Below are 18,204 nucleotides of genomic sequence, written 5' to 3'. Positions count from 1 at the left end.
GAGTATTATGATTAATTAGGAATATCTGCTGTGGGCAGGGGAGGGGATATTTAAGGCACTCATGATATGAATTTCATCACTGGACTATTGTTACAACATGGAGATGAGAAATAATGGGTTATATTCCAAACAGTGACTATATGGTTTTGACTGGATCATAGGATAGGTGCAGGAAGTGAAGGCTAAAATAAGATTGGGAATATGCGATGAGGCCATATTGCAGGTGTCTTAAGTGACAGGCTAAAGATTCAGTAGGTGGTGGGGAGTCATTGCAGATTTTTGAACAGGGGACTAGTGTCATAGGAACCCTACGATAAGCAGATTAATCTGGCAGTGGCATACAGAATGAATTGATGTGGAGAAAGATTGGGCACAAGAAGACCATTCAGGGTGATGTTAAAGAAATTTAGTGGGTGGCGATAAAGCCACATTAAAAGGGAACTCCATTTCCCCCCTATTAATTTGATAAAGATTAAAGCATATGTGTGAGGAAATGAACACTGTAATACTCTGCTGGTGATACATAGCTTCAACATTTCTGGAAGGCAATTTGGTAATATGCATAAAAAGCTTTTAAAGCCCTGGCCGGGTATCAGTGCACCAAAAAGTTGTGGGTTCAATTCCCGGTCAGGGCACATACGTGGGTTGTAGGTTCAATCCCCGGTTGGGCCAACAGAATAGAGGTACAAGAATATTCTTGGCAGTGTTGTTTGTAATAGCAAAAAAAAAGGGGGGTTGGCTATCAACAGAAGAATGAATAAATACATGTCGGTGTATTCATCTAATGACATGCAATACAACACTGAAAATAAATACATTAAGGCAACACACAAAATTTTTAACAAACAAAATGTTGAGTAAAAAAAGGAAGTTATAGGAACATACAGTATTTATGTTTATGCCAATTATAAGAAGTGTGAAAGCATGCACAAACTAAACAATGTATTGATTAGGGGTACACTCGCATGTAGTAAAATTATAAAGAAATGATAGAAAAGAAAAAAATGACAGGGGAGTGGTTAGTTACCTCTGAGCACGGGAGAGAAGATACAGTCGAGGAGGGATAGACAGGGGTGGCATATGGATAGTATGTTTGGTTTCCTACAATGGGTGGTGGGTACACCCAGGAATGTGTGTGTGTGTGTGTGTGTGTGTGTGTGTGTGTGTGTGTGTGTGTGTGTGTGTGTGTGTGACACATACTGTTTATGTATGAAATAGTAAAATCAAATCTCAGAGGAGTTTTCGTGAAGAAGGGTGGTGGGGTGAGGAATGCATTCATTGGGAACCTAGGTTTGCACAGGAATATAAAATGGGGAAGGGGTGGTTGAAGAAAGACTGGACTTCATGTTTTGCCCAAGGTTGACCTTTTCCAAGGTAGAGGTTCTATTTCTTTCCACCTGAACTTCACAAAAAGAAAACGGGAAAAAGGCACCAAATTTTCTTTTATTATTTTGCATAATGGATTATTACACCTCAGGGTATAGGAACCAAAAACATTACTTACACTAACAATATGAGAAATATAGTAAGTGAGTCTCCCTCCCCTCTTTAAATGGTTTGCTAAATTTGGAAGAGGACTGGATTAAAAGTCAGAGACCCAAGTTTCTAGTCTTGCTCTGTCCTTAATTGATTGTGTGACCTTGGGTAACTAGTTTAGTCTCACTGAATCTCAGTTTCCTTAACAAGATGATTTCTAAGGCTCAGATTTAGGTTCAGTTACTGTATGAGTTAGAGTCTCTCAACCAAAAAGAAAGTAGGAATGTACATTCATCATTTTAATAAAGACATATTCTATTAATTTGAAAAAGCTGAAGAGAGTATTAATTTTCCTCCCACAGTCTTAATGAAGAAATAAAGAAACTAATTTTCCATTACCATTCAAGGGGGCAATCCACTCCTTCACAGATTGTGAAATTAATGTAACAAATCCAACAACTGAACAGTCTATGTGTCTTTTTACCCCTCTCTAATTCCAAGCCCTGGGAATGTATTTTATATGAAAAAAGTTTAAAAAATTAACTAAAATTAATGCAGTTTTAAGAATTAAGTTTATGTATAGTACTGTTATTAGAGCAAAATAGCTAAAGACAGTTTCTAGTATCTTTGACTTAGTGACATTTATTGTTATCTATGTCTGAAGCACAGCAGATATTATGATCTTTACTAATTATAGTTTCCTTGATTAAAATAACTTGTATCTATAATGCATTTTTTCCCTAAGGTGTTCAGTGTCAGGAGGTACTAAGTCATTTATCTTTACAACATATCAGTGAAGCTAGTAGGAGCAAGTATTGTTCTCATAATTTAGAGGAGAATGTTAAAAGTCAAGGACTAGGTCATGATCATATAGTAATATTTTGTCATTAATATTAAGACTGGGTCTCTCTATTAGTGTGTGTACACACACACACATGATATGTGTGTGTGTATGTATTCCTCCCCCTATCTACTTTCTGTTTAGGGGTAATTTTCTATTGTGTGCAACCCTAGTGGGATGCAGGGGCCTGCCTTCTACTACTGAAACCAAAGAGGAGTGATCTTACCTTTCCCAGGCTTGGGACAGCCAGGGTAAGGGCACCTTCTCCAGGCTCTAGGATTTGGACACTGCAGCTCAGGGCCTTGAATCTTGAGGGAGTAACACAACACGTGCAGAAGCAGTTTAGGAGTTACTTGTAATAGCAAAGGTAGCAAGAATTTACAATGGTGTTGTGTCTCCTGTCGGTCATGTCTTGTAGTGTGACCTCTCCCAGGGTGCAAACTAGACTGTTTCTTTGGTGCTGTCCAGGTTGTGGCTCCTGCTGCTAGGCTTCCTTGGCTTCTGCCCACTTTCTGCATCTCCTTCTGCAGGCTTCTCATCGGTTTTGTGAGCTGCCCAATACTCTTCCAATAAATTCATCTCAGCTTATGTTATCCAAGGTTGATTTCAATCGCTTGCATACAAGCACACAGATTACCTTAATCTTACCTCTGTTGAGGGCACCGTATTTTAATTACTGAATTGTCCTTGTATACTTATAATGTTTAAGTTTTACATTACAGTATTTTTAAAATTTTCCTACCATATTAATTAAAGTCTAGCTGTAAAATCATACGAAGCCTGTGTATAAGGCCTTTAGGATAATGCCAACACTTTTTTTTTTTACTGGACTTAATCAAGATAAAATGAAATTAGAAAGCAAAAATATTTCCATTATATCAAGCAAGGAAAAGCAAGATACAAAGCAGTATGTGTAAAATGACCTCAATTTTATAAATGCATATGTGATTAGAGAAAAAGTACAAGAAGGATAGATAATGAAAATACATGGTGCCTCCCAAAAATGTATACACACTTTGATAAAGTCAGTGTTTGTTAAACTGAAAAGGAGTGAAAATCAAGTCAGTTATAAGCTGTTAAAGTGTGTAAATCAAGTCAGTTATAAGCTGTTAAAGTGTGTATACATATTTTTGGGACACCCTATATTGACAGGGCCAATATCTGGGTTGTGGGATTACAGGTGAGTCTATTTTGTATTTGGTGTAAGTAAGTGGTCTAGTTTCATTTGTTTGCATTTATCTGTCCAATTTCCCCATCACCATTTATTGCATAGACTGTCTTTATCCTATTTTATGTTCTTGTGTCCTTTGTTAGATATTAATTGGCCATATAGGCATGGGTTTATTTCTGGGCTCTCTATTCTGTTCCATTGATCTATATGTCTGTTTTTACACCAGTACTGTGCTGTTTTGATTACTATAGCCTTGTGGTATAGTTCGATACCAGGTAGCATGATACCTCCAACTTTGTTCTTCTTTCTCAAGATTGCTGAGGCTATTTGACGTCTTTTGTGGTTCCATATACATTTTTGAATTATTTGCTCTAGTTCTGTGAAAAACCCCATTGCTATTTTGATAGGAATTGCATCAAATCTATAGATTGCTTTGAATATTTTAATGACGTTGATTGTTCCTATCCATGAGCATGGTACATGCTTCCATTTATTTGTATCTTCTTCAATTTCTTTCTTCAGTGTCTTATAATTTTTTGAGTATGAGTCTTTTACCTCCTTGGTTAAATTTATTCCTAATTTTTTTTTTTTATGCAGTTGTAAATGGGACTGTTTTCTTAGTTTCCTTTTCTGATAGTTCACTATTGGTGTATAAAAATGCAACCAATTTCTGCATATTTATTTTGTATCCTATTACTTTACTGAATTCATTTTCCAGTTCTAGTTTTATTGGTGGGAGCTTTGGGTTCTCTATATACAGTATCATGTCATCTGCAAATAATGACAGTTTTACTTCCTCCTTTCCAATTTGGATGCCTTTTGTGTCTTCTTCTTGTCTAATTGCTATGGCTAGACTTCCAGTATTATGTTGAATAAGAGAGGTGAAAGCAGCCCTGGCCAGTTTGGCTCAGTGGTTAGAGCGTTGGCCCGTGGACTGAAGGGTTCCAGGTGCAATTCTGGCCAAAGGCATGTACCTTGGTTGCAGGCTTGATCCCCTGCCCTGGTCAGGGTGTGTGTGAGAGGCAACCAATCAATGTGTCTCTCTCACATCAATCTCTCTCTCTCCCTTCCACTCTCTCTGAAAAGCAATGGAAAAAATATCCTCAGGTGAAAAAAAAAGAGTGGTGAAAGCAGACATCCCTTGTCTTGTTCCTAATCTTAAGGAAAACGCTTTTATTTTTCCTATTGAGTATGATGTTAGCTGTAGGTTTGTCATATATGGCTTTTATTATGTTGAGGCATGTTCCCTCTATTCCCATTTTGCTGAGTTTTTATCATAAATGGGTGCTGGATTTTGTTAAATGCTTTTTCTGCATCTACTGGTATGATCATGTGGTGGTTTTCCCCCCTTCATTTTGTTTATGTTATTTGATTTGCAGTTATTGTATCAACCCTGCATCCCAGGAATAAATGCTACTTGATCACTTGATCGTGGTGTATGATCTTTTTAATGTATTGCTGAATTTGGTTTGCTAATATTTTGTTGAGAATTTTTGGGTCTATGGTCATCAGGGATATTGGACTATAATTTGTTTTCTTTGTAGTATGGAAGGCTAGTTGTTTTTTTCCTACCACACTTTTTCCTGTTTCTCCTCTATGTTAACAGAAACTGATAGGAGTCGAAATGTTATTTTAAGTTGTTTTGACTTGACATAAATAGCTACAATCAGCAACTGAAATAAACTTGCATTTTTAACCTCCTTTAACTGGTTTCTTGCTCCTAGCATGGATTACACACACACTAGGAATTTCACCTAGGGCAATATGAGTTAAACACCATTATTACCTTGGGTCAAATTAGTTTGCTGCTTCATAACAAAAAAAGAAGACTTGCCAAAAATGAGTCCTAGACCCTGAGTAGGCCACAAAATGAACCACAGATTTGGAACTAGTATTAGCTTATTTCACTTTGGGAAAAGTATTTGAATTTTCTGGCCTTCTAATTCTTCAACCTTCAGAATCACAGTTGGAGCTGAGAATTTTATTTCCTTCCAGCTCTAAAATTCTTTAATGTTATGTCAGAGCACAATTCTAGAGCCTGTAATAGTGGTCGGCTCCAGTGAGTCTCCACAGAATAGCTCTTGATGATTCAGAGGGCTGGTTAGGAGCAGTGGAGGGGGAAAGGCATAAAGATGTAGAAATTAACTTAAGAATAATACCATAGTTTTCCCCAAGACTGTCCAGGTCTTAATAGGTCTTGTGAAACAGTGGTTTTTTTTTCTTTTCGGTTTGTTTGTTTTTCCCATTGTCTGCCAGGTTTTATTTGTAGAGTCTAGTGAACTTGAACCAGAGAAAGCTGCAAAAAGTGGTTTGGTGAGTCACAGGGAAGGGACGCTAGAAGCAGGTCCCTTTATCAGAGGCTGAGGGACTCCGTCAGGTGGAGGACAGAGGACACCAGAGGCGGGAGGTGGCTGGGGGCAAGTCCAGGCAGGCAGCAGGAGGTCTGCAACTGGGTTAGCTGAGGCTTGAAGGGTAGGGCTTGCCCTAGCCTGCCTGCCTCCTGCAGGTCTCAGGCCCTGGGTCATGCTCACCCACCCCGTGAATATAGGGAACCTATGCTGCTGGCCTCTGAGCAGCAAGAGGAAGGGCTGCTGCATTTCAAGGATCAGCAAAGTGTGGGCCATAGAGATAGCTGAGGCCACAGCCAGCTCTATCAGGGTCTCCGTCAGTTACAGTATCGTTTGATGCTACATCACAAAAATCTGAAGATCCTGGTCCTCTGTCAGCCTGCACGGTTAGGGTTGTAAGAAAAGTAAAAAAATTCTAGTTTCTCCATGACTGCCAGCATGTCCTGGTTGCTCTTGACTTTGATGTCAGGAGAGCATCATCAGGAGAGTGGGCTGGATCTTGGCCATCTCCGTCTTCCTCATGATGACCTTGAAGATAGAGAGACTGAGAGCCTCCTCCATGTCTTTGAGACTGTGTTTTGTGTTTGGCGGTACGAGGATCACCATGCTCAGGTGGTGGAGAGTTGCTACTGCTCTACCTTGACCTTCAATGTCAGGTCAGTGAAATGGGCCACCGGATACTTCTTGCTAATCATCATGGAAACTTTTTTTTTTTTTTTGAGAGAGAGAGGAAGGGGGAGAGATAGAAACATCAATTAGAGAGAAACATCATCGATCGGCTGCCTCCTGCATGCCCCCTACTGGGGACTGAGCAGGCAACCTGGGCATGTGCCCTGACTGGGAATCAAACTGGTGACCTCTTGGTTCATAGGTCCACACTCAACCACTGAGCAACACTGGCTGGGCATCATGGACACTTTCATCATAGAGGATTTGAAGTGAAAGGGTTTCCTCTTAGTTTTTGTGTGATCAAATGTTGTTTTCCACTTGTCACTTAGGTATATCACATTGATGAGGGCAAGTTGGGTGTCGGAGGGTAGGCTGTCTAGCAGGTGGCTCATCTTGTGGTTGGTCTTCTTCACCACCCAGGTGTTTATGAGCTCCACCTTGACATTACTGTCGTTTCCCAGGACCCTGGGACTGCCATACAGGTTCTGAGAGCCATTCACAAAGGCATCCCATATGGCAAGGCCTGGGCTGTGGAATATCTGAGATGCTGAGGTGAAGCCTTAGGACATGAAGGCATTTGCAGCCTGGTGGACATAGGCAGAGTTCTTGGGGGTTGGAGAAGACGAACTCCAGGTTCTTGTTGCTGTCCCTGCCCCATGCAGGACCTGAATAAGCAGGCTGGGGACACTGAAAGGAGATAAGGCCATGTTGGTCTTGGCCTTCTTCACTGCAGAGAAGGCACTGTAGGGCTTCATGGAGAAATCTATCAAAGCCTCCCCAACATGATCTTGCTGAAGGACTCTCCAAGTCAGGGCAGTCAATGACAGGCCCTGAGCAGAGGGGCCCAGTAGTGGGATGGGTAGTTGGTTGGGTGAGTTGAGTTGTTGACTGGATGCAGGGCTGGGAGGTGGTTTGCAAAGTGGTATTGGCTCTTAGGATGGTTGACTTGGTTGTTGGCATGGGGGAAGAGCCCACTGTGTGTTGAATGGATTGATTCTTGGGGATCTCTTTCTCTGAGATGCTTCCTTTGCTTTCTGCTGGCAGGTTCTCTGGATCCATTGGACTGTAGCTGGTACCATTCAGATTTGAGGAGGCTCTATCCCCAGCCAGCAGCAGCAGCAGCAGGAGGAGGGTCAGCCGAATCAGCCTGGAGGCCATCTGGGCGGTGACGCCAGCCAGGACCTGGACCTGCTTCAGAGCCAGCTTTGAGGTCATCCCCTTACCCCATGAGGAGGGGTCCACCCCCATTCCATTGTGAAATATTTTAAAACTCACTTAATAAAAATGTTCTAAGCCACATTTGGCCAGAATATGAATTTGTTAGATAAATCTGATCTGAAGAATTTTCTTCAGGAAAATTGCCTGAAGTTGGCCCTGTGTTTTATATTTTTATTTAACTTAGATCCACATTTTGGATACAGTTTCTTACACTTGATTTGACTTACTGAACTCTGTGAATAAAGACGCCCAACAAGCTTTCGAGGATACCTTACAGCAAGCAGTATAAGCTTTAAGAGCTCTTTCACCCTTTTCCTATTTATGTGGAATTCCTATTAATGTCAGAGGGATTTACTGTGATTGAAATGAAGGGAGTCTGTGCCCTTGAAAAGTCTGTAAGCAGACTTTAGGCATATCAATGGTATTACATATTTATGAACATCATATAAAAGCTTAAATAGCACTAACATGAACAGAATAAAATAAGATGTTGAAGATAAGTCTATGTTAGCAAGTGAAGAGTATCGGAGGGGAAACTGAATCAATTTCCTGAATAATTGTCTTGTTTTCTAACTTTAAAGTTGGGATGGAGTATTGGGAGGAGGTCTGGTTGGATAACGGAAGTACCTTCTCTCAGGTATAAGGCTCTGTATGTTTGAGTTAGTAGATCAAGGATCGCAAGGATAGACTATATTTTTCTTCCTGACGAATCTTTTTTTCTGTTCTCTTAAGATGGTTTGTCTCTGCATCTTCTCATTTATCGGTTAGAGTCAGGGGAAGATGGGTAGGTATTTTATCTATATCCTACAACTAATTAAAAAATGTTAAAAATTAAAGTATAGTTAGCATATAATATTGTATTAGTTTCAGGTCACAGCAAGTCTATTGACTATCACCATGCAAAGTTATCACAATATAATGGACTATATTCCCTGTGTTGTACACTACATCCTTGTGGCTTATTTATTTTAAAACTAGAAGTTTGTATCCAATGCTTTGTACTCATCTCAATTGACTCTCATAATAATCCACAAAGGTAGGTAATGTTATTATCTCTGTCTTAAAGACAATCAATTTAAGGCCCTCTTCCAAGGTGATCTAATCTATCCCCAAGGATTAAACACTTTCTTATGCTGTCGATTCCCAAACCTATATCTCCAGCTAAGAGTCTTCTCTGAAATTCTGACTCATTATTTTCAGTCACCTCTTGACCTTTACATATGAATGTATCACAAATATATAAATATATATATAATTTTTAAATATATCTTTATTGATTTCAGAGAGAGGAAAGGAGAGGGAGGGAGAGAGATAGAAACATCAATGATGAGAGTCATTGATCGAGCCTGCAACCCGGGCATGTGCCCTGACCAGGAATCGATACCCCGATCGCCTGGATCCTAGGTCGACACTCAACTGCTAAGCCACGCCCGGCTGGGCACAAATATCTTTAATTTGCAAAAACAGAACCATGGATTTTTGTAGCAGATGCTGGTGGTTGCCTATTCAACTCCATTTTCTCCTTCTTTCTTATGTGCAGAGTCTTGATGTGTTAGGTCTTCCACCTCCCTCACCATATGGCTCAGAGGAAGATGACCCTGCCCCCAGCACTAGGGGTAGATCTTGACTGATCTAAGCTAATGATGATGATCCTATCTCTCATCAGTGATTGGTTAAAGATATACATATGAAAAAATTTCAGCCAAATGGGAGCTGTTTGCTGGGAGGCTTCTGGAAAAAATTTTTCTCCCTTCTAAGTAGTTGCTAGACAATATGGCCCATTTCTTCCTCTTTATGTTGTCCCTGGATATGATGCTCCGAACTGAAAGCAACCTTGCTATCAATGTGAGTATGGAGCCAACACCAGAGGAGGCCAAGACAAGGAGAATCACTGAAAACTAGAGTAGGAGACTCAGTAAACCATACCTCGGGTCTTCCATATCTTGACTTTCTGTTATCTGAGGTAACATATTTCCTTATTAGCTCAATTTGAGATAAAGTTTTCTGTTATTTGCAGCCAAAGTGATCCTGTTAACCATTTTTACCCCTAAAGTATTGGCCCTCCTTTCTTCTCTATTTCATTAAATGACTACACCATCTAGAGAGTTGTTCAGGTAGGAACCCCAGGATTTATTATTTCACTTTCCTTTGCCTACTTCATATGAAACCCATCAGTAAGTCCTGCAACTTGGAGGAGAGGAGTAACAGAGTAGGAAAGAGAAGAATGCTGTTACCTTGAAGTTTCTATCTTGAAAATGAGAGAATAATGTTCTCTATAACAATAGTATAACATAAGTAAAGGGGTCAGGAACAGGATCTGACTAGGAGGCAAAGAAGATAAACGTTATAAACTTGCTGAGTTTGTCTTCTTGCTTTTCATTAAGATTTGAACTGAAAGTTAAAAGAGCCTGTTCTGCGTGGCTCAGCAGCTGAGCGTCGACCTATGAACCAAGGAGGTCATGGTTTGATTCCCGGTCAGGGCACACGTACCGGTTGCGCGGCTCAATCTCCAGTAGGAGGAATTCAGGAGGCAGCCAATCAATGACTCTCTCTCGGCTGACGTTTCTCCCTCTCTCCCTTTCCCTTCTTCTCTCTGAAATCAATTTTAAAAAAAAGAAAAATACAATATATTAGGAAAAATTTAGTCTTAGGAAGAATATGTTTACTGTAAATTTTAGAGACTACTGTAATTTGGGCACTATGAACTATTACACGAAACTCTTTGGGCTATATGCAACTTTGACTTAAATTTAAGTATATATTTATAAATATTTAGTAAACATATATCACGTGCCAAGCACTGTGCTGAGGTTGCAGATACAAAAATGAATAAGGTATGATCCCTCCTCAAAGGCATGGAAACAAATAACTGTAATGAAAGGTGGTAAGTGCTGTGACTGTAACAAGTCATAAGCACTTGTTTTCACTGTAGCATTTGTGTAGGCTGTGGAAACCTGTTCATTTACTTTATGCATATAACATTACTCTTCAATGTAGATATTATCTCCTGTTATTTGCCTAGGGAGTCATTGTGCTTATTCATGACAAATTCTAAGTAGCTCTAGGCCTATTACTATAGGATGTGAAACTGTGATTACAGAGAACCTAGTTTGGGAGACATGTAAATATACTCACTCCCTTAACCACATCAAGTGAAAATGACATATTTCCACTCTCTGACAATTATGGCTACAGTTGCATTAAGACATTCTGAGGACTTAACCTACACCAAATGTAAAAATGATTCCACATTATAATAAAGATTCACAATCTATTCATAAAAAAGAACATACCCGTTGTAGTGAGGAAAGCTTTTACTTTGCATATATGTAAATTTACATCAGACTAACTGAGAAGAGGCAATGAGGACAGAGCTAAAGGAGAAAAAGAGGGAGTGCAAAGAAGAAAAACTTCCCATCAACTGGGCTTGGATTTAGATGCCTGATGGCCACCTAACATATAGCTCACTCATTCATCAATTCATTCAATTAATTAATACTTGAGTTCTTAAAAATAACAGTCACAACAATAGTAACAATTAACAATAATAAGTCATCATACGCTATACTTACTGCCTGTCAAGCACAGTACTATGCACTTCAAGCACCTCATCTATCATATTTATATCATAGAGGTATGTATATCATGCTCCCCATCTTTCTGATGTGGATTTTGAGGCACAGAGAAATCAAACGCGTTGCCCCAAATCATCAGCTAGTGAATGGCAGAGTCAAAGTTTGTATCAAGCCATTTGCTTTTAACCACTGTGTGTGTGTACCATCCACTGTGCTAACCTTTGGGGATTTAAAAGTCAATATGACCAGAGTCCTTGTCCTGAAGTTCACAATTTGTTAGGAGAAAGAAAGTGCAAATGATTGCAGAGGCCTGTGATAAATACTTCAACAAATACTTCTGCGAATACAGTGATTGTACCAAGGAGGAATGATTAACTCTGCATAGAAGGGAGTGGAGGGTTGATGACATTTCAAAGAGAAGATGTGGAATTTAAAGGAGAGCTGGAGTCTAAAGAAGGAGAAGGCGTTTTGGGGCAGGGAGAGTGACAGTAAAGGTAGAAGAAGCATCCTGTGCCAAAGCTAAGGGAACGTCTGGTTGGAGTGAGTTACCAGGGAGGAAAAGCCAGGAAAGGACTACAAGGATGTATCAGGCAAATGGGAGAGGTATATGAAATTCTAAACAGTTTTAATATATTTATTAATTTTTAGATAGGACATGTCTCTATTAGCAATCTATTAAAAGATAAAACAGCCCAACCATTCAATTAGCATTCACTATAAAATGTAACAACTTTTGATAAAAATTTTAAAAATTCAAGGACTTACCCAACCATTGTTTTCACTTTGGGAATATCACTTTTAGGCCACTGTACATATGGACATTAAAAAAAACACCCATAATTTCCATCTTATTATGCTGCATTAAAATATCTTTTAGGTATTTTGACATAGATATCTGGACCAGGTAGTTTCTATCTAGTTACTGGAATCAAAATTATGATGTTCAGAGAAGAAAAACAAGGTAGGCAACATACAGAATGCAGTCTTAAGGCTTCTACCTGTGAGGTATTTGAGAGAAAAATCTCTACTTGGGGGAAGGTGTCTAGCTAAAAATGAATTCTCATGTAGGTCCCTAAGTTTTCTATAAAAAAACTTACCCATCTGACCCCAGCCCTTCAATAAAAAACCCTGGGCTGGGGTCAGATGGCTAGAATAAAGCCCTCCTTTTAGGCTTTAGGCTTTCTTTCACTTCTTCCCCAGCAATAGACTAAATACCATGAATTATATCAGTGTCAGATAGAGTAGCAGGCAGCATTGTTTCTAGTATGAGTCCGTTAAGTAATCATATGATAACTGGTAATTATGGTAATCATATGATAAATATAAATTATATACAATAACAATGTTATGCTTACAATAAAAAGAGGTCTGTTCCCTCAGGATAATTTTTCTATTATTTTTTGTGTAATCTTCAAAATGCCATTTTAGCGTACTCTAACTTACTCTATCCTTTTTTATTTTGATATTTAGGTTATTTCCAATTTTATTCTATTATAGATAGTGCTGTGATAAATATCTTCGCATACGTAATTTTTTCTTCATGTTATTTCCTTTATACAAATTCCCTGGAGTTAGGGGGCGAAAAAGGACATTTTCATACTTCTTCTTGTGTGTTATCATATTGTTTTGCGATATCATATTGTTTTGATCATCAGTATGATTATAGCTACAGTTTTTCCTTTATTATTTCACTTAAAAATCAACATTTAGTTTTTTCATGGCTAACACCTTTACACGATTCAAACGTAAGAAAGTATAAAGAGGTAGACAAGCCTCTCTGTCCTATTCTCATCTATAGTTTGCACCGCTCACAACAAATAGGTAACATTAGATTTTTTTATCTTTCCAAATATTTTTAAAATTTTATTATTTTAAAAATGGATTGATTTTGGAGGGGAGAAAGAAACATTGATTTGCTGTTCCACTTATTTATGCATTCGTCGGTCGATTCTCACCTGTGCATTGACTCGGATGGAACCTGCAACCTCGGCATATAGGACTGCGCTCTAACCGACTGAGAGGCCGGACCAGGACTCCATAGAATTTTTTAAAAACATGACTATGTAAATCAGTAAATGTTTTATTTATACAAAGAAAACCACCAAACATCCAGAGACAGCTTTTAAGAAGTCAATTACCTTTTGCCTCAGCTGTCCAGGATTTCCCACGCATGCTCAGCTAGGCATCTTAAGGCCTGGAAACCGGAAACGCTCTTGGGTGGGCAAAGGTGAACCGGAAGTGCTTGGGGCAGGAGCAGAGAGGAGAGGCACTTAGCGGAGGTCGGTGAACCGTCTGTACCTTGAGGGTGGGCTGTTTAGAAGCAGCTCTGATCTTTTCCTCCAGGGTTCGTTTAAGGGTTTAACCTGCGTCGTCGGTGGTTGCCGGACCTTCCCCTTCCTCGCTCGGGCTGCTGAGCGGTTTCCTTGCCCAGAAGTCTCCTGACTGATGCGTTGGCGGCGGTGTCTAGAATCTTCCACCCGCCTGACGAGGGAGCAGCCATCACCCTCAGGCCTCAGCCTCTGCTGGGGCTTCTCGGGGCTTTTCCTGAAACGCTGTCGAGGCTGCGGGTTACTAAGGTGGGTCTTGTCTGTTCATTATAGAGAAGCGCAGTTACAGGAAAGCGCAGAGGCCGTCTGTCCTTTTTTTTAAAAGGTTTTGTTTGTTTTATTTTGAAACTTCACGTTTTCGTTACGCATACGAGGCAATTATGTTGGTCATTCCTGTGAAAAATTTCAAACAAGTTTGGAGCTCCAGGTTTGCGACATTTTGAATCTGCACCACCTTTGGTGGATGTTACTTGGCAGAACGTTTCAAGTATAATGCAGAGATTTTTTTTGCAGTGAGCAGTTGCGGAAGTGTGTAAATCCCCAAGGAAAATGCCTGCAGTTTTCTTTATTCTTACGGTAGTTATATTCCTTTAGAAGCGCCTTGCACAAGCAACTGGAATGGAATTTCCCGCTAATTCTGATAATGCTGAATTGTAGGTTTAAATTATTCCTGTGATTGTTTTAATCTTCCACTTAGCTTTTGGAAACAACCAGAGAAAACTCTCAAGGCATTTGTGGGAGCCTTTATGAGGACATTCCTTGGAGATATTGTGGGTTTGGTTCCAGAACTCTGCAATAAAGCGAGAGGGGTAATCTTTCTGCTGGTGGAGGGTGTTGCCTTCAATTTGTAAAAAACTGCAACATCTGTGAAGTGCAATAAAGAAAAAGTCCATAAAACGAGGTATGCCTGTAATAGGTATACTCCATTTAAAAAGAAAAGATTCCACTAAGAATCTTCCACTTAGATTAATGAAATCCTTTGGTTGTGATAAATGCCTATGGTTGTGTTTGTTTTGCACCTTTAAAGAAAAACCCTCACTGAACCAGTACAACCTATGTGGGTGGAGTTTTTTCTGCAGTGCTTCACAGTTTTCTCTACCCATTTCATTTTCATCAACACAGGTACTTAGTTTGAGTGTTTATGACAGCCCTTCCTGGCTTCAGGGTTGGATTAAAGTATTGTTGAATTTTTAAACATTATATTTCTCGCTTTGATGATTTATAAATTGTGCTAAAGTAACTTGAGAGAACATTTTTCCATACTCGTTCATGCTATAATATCAGGAAGGAACCTATCAATTTTTATATCATAGTGCCCACTGGGTGGCAGCATAGTGTTTTGAGTTTCTTTGGCTTTCACTGGATTTCATGACTACTGATGCCACAATAGTGTTATTCTGATAGTAGTAGAAATCTGTCATATGTTGAATGCTTATTACATGCCAGGTGCTGGCTTACTCCTTTATGTGTATTTTCTCATTTAATCCTAAATAACAAATCTCAAAATGTGTGACTTAAGAATTCCTATTATTTTTATACCATATGAGGAAGCTGTGGGAAAGAATAAATAATAATGCAAGGTTGATAACTGTAAGCCAGTAAGTGATAGAACCAGAATTGAAGCCCAGGTGCTTACTGCTTTGTGCTAATCAAATTAAAGCTATTGTAAATTTGACCAAGTAGTGAAGAACCAGCAGTTAATATGAGAAATCTGTGGATATTCTGAAAGAGGTGAAAAATTGAATATTGGTTTTATGTAATGTGCCTCAAAACAGTTGGGGGTGCATAGTTTCCAAAAGGCAGTATTTCCTAAATTGTGTTCCAAGAAACACTAGCCCTGTGAGATGATTCAGTAAAAAAAGGTCCCTGTTCACCAGTGCTTTTGATTCATTAAAGGCTCTAAAAAGTCCTACAGTAAAGGAACCTGTTTAACCCAACTTTTTTTGAACTCATACATAGCATTCATAAGTGTTTTTTTAATCCTCACCTGAGGATATGCTTATTGAATTTAGAAAGAGAATGAGAGAGAGGGAGGGAGGGAGGGAAAAAGAGCTGTAGACATCCATGTAAGAGAGAGACATTGATTGGTTGCCTCCCATGCACACCCCAACTGGGGATCCAACCAGTAACCTAGGTATGTGCCCTGACTGGGAATTGAACGTACAGCTTTTTGATGTATGGGATGAGGCTCCAGCCAACTGAGCCATCCAGCCAGGGTGCATTCTTAAGTTTTTATGATTACACCCAAGTTAAGAAATGCATTTTACATGCAGGCCAGTATAAATATATGTATATACAACTTAAATAAAATATACATGAGGCAGTACTTACCTTTATACTACTCTGTTTTCTATTTTATGTTTTTCTTAGCTTAGCCTTTCATTTAATTTTTTTAAAATTGATTTTAGAGAGCGAGAAAGAAACATCGATTTGTTGTTCCGCTTATTTATGCATTCATTGGTTGCTTCTTGTATGTGCCCTGACCAGAGATCGGAACTGCAACCTTGGCATGTCAGGACAATGCTCCAACCAACTGAGCTATCCAGCCAGGGCTAGCTTAGCCTTTCATTTAAAAAAAAAAAAAAATCTTAAAAAAAAAGACCTTTTACATTGATTTCTTGACCTACAGATGGATCACAGTGTACAGTTTTACTGCACTAGACCTTGGGTCCTATTTTTTTATTTGAAGCACATATATGTATTTTTTAATTTCAGAGAGAGAAAGGGAGAGGGAGAGAGAGAGAGAAACATCAATGATGGGATAGAATTATGGATTGGCTGCCTCCTGCCACCCCCTACTGTTAGAATCAGCCTTTATTAAGACATTTTGGCAATTTATTCTTATTTCTTATTTCGAGCCCAAAACCCGAGGCCCATGCCCTGAGTGGGAACAGAACTGTGACCACTGAACCATACCAGCCGGGCTGAAGCACATGTTAATGGAACACACTGAGGGAAATGTCAGGGTGTGGTTGAAGGAAGGGATTGATGCAATGGTAAATATCTTTGATGAAGTTAATATTCTTCTATCAGTCCTGGTAATAGTTGAAAGGACAGTGTTTCTTACTGGGAAATTATTTTTTATAAATCAGGCCACTAGCAAAGTGAGAACATAGAACAGTTTTATAGATTAGAATTTCCAGATTACATTATTTGGAACACATGTACCCAAGAATATTAGTTTGCATTATGAATTATAAAAAAAAAAGTGATCCATAAAAGTTTGGGTTAAAGTTAAACAGCTTCTGACTATGCTGATGGTACTGTTAATTTCTAAAATGAGGAGTTAGTATGCAGCATTTTCCAGATTTATTTGACAAGGGAACCTATTTTTAGAGATGTACCTTGTAGACCTTGTGCCCTATAGAATACACTTTGGGAAATGATTATGTAGATAATTAAGGCAAAAATGTTTTTGTTGTAATATGAATATTTTAGGTGAAAATTTTTTATTGTAAATTATTCATGTAATTTTCATAATTTATTCATTCTGTTTGCTAATATCCACATAATAGAGAATGTTAGGAAGCAATTCAGCATTCTTAGTTTTCTTATGACCCATGGAAACTTTCTGTTAATAAGCCTTTATGAAATTCTCTGGCACTGATTAATTTCATATAAAACTAAAGCTCTTAGTTTTAAGTTCAATGAGCAATAAATTTCCAGCTGTGTTAGAATCAGCCTTTATTAAAACATTTTGGCAATTTTTTCTTATTTCGTAGTTTGGAAAACTTGGAGTTTAGCTTAAAGGTTATTAGTGCTTTAAGAAATGTTTAAAGGATTTTCCTACATTTTATTTATAAGGTGGCCAAAATGAGTGTTTGTGTACTTGATCCAAAGATCTCTGTTGTGTTTCTCTAGATTAGTTAAATTTAGAATACCATTAATAGTTTATTTCATGTTCCATAGTGATCCTTATGAAGAGAATTTGCAATTCTTGCATTTCCTTCACACATCTCAGACCATTCATTTTTATTCTATTTTATTTTATTTTTTAAAATATATTTTTATTGATTTCAGAGAGAGGAAAGGAGAGGGAGAGAGAGAGATAGAAACATCAATGATGAGAGAGTCGTTGATTGAGCCCACAATCCAGGCATGTGCCCTGACCGGGAATCGAACCCCGATCGCCTGGATCCTAGGTCGACGCTCAACTGCTGAGCCACGCCCCGCCAGGCTCAGACCATTCATTTTTAGAATTAAATATTTCTAAATTTAAAAATTTGCCTATACAATCCCTGCTCCTTTTCTTAAAACAAGGAGAAATTTGGCAAAGATTTTACTGTGAATAGAGAATATTTTACTCATAATAGTATAAAATATTTTCTTTCAAGAAACTCAGTGTTTTAATAATTTTGCATAATTTAAAATAATTTAAGAAAATATTTACCAGGTGTTTTCAAAGCATATTCCCCACTGCAGCTTAATAAACCTTCTACAAACATGAAACAGTTAATAAAAAAAATAACATTATTAATGGTAGCATTATAAATTGATGTAAAAAGTGCAGAATTATGTGTAATAAAGAATGGGACAAGATAAGCATTAAAGTGCTGATCATGTGGTACAGGCAACAAGT

The 18,204-nt window shown here is 38.6% G+C and overlaps 1 pseudogene; it reads right to left on the bottom strand.

Annotated features, from left to right (window-relative positions):
* Window positions 1-5,806: 5,806 nt before the first annotated feature.
* Window positions 5,807-7,663, bottom strand: LOC148092038 (plasma protease C1 inhibitor pseudogene; annotated as a pseudogene).
* Between the last annotated feature and the right edge of the window lie 10,541 nt (window positions 7,664-18,204).

This window comes from Miniopterus natalensis, chromosome 11, assembly GCF_054644295.1.
Source record: "Miniopterus natalensis isolate mMinNat1 chromosome 11, mMinNat1.hap1, whole genome shotgun sequence".
Classification (NCBI taxonomy): Eukaryota; Metazoa; Chordata; class Mammalia; order Chiroptera; family Miniopteridae; genus Miniopterus; species Miniopterus natalensis.
Note: the sequence above shows the minus strand (reverse complement) of the source record. Positions and strands in the feature narration are given on the sequence as shown.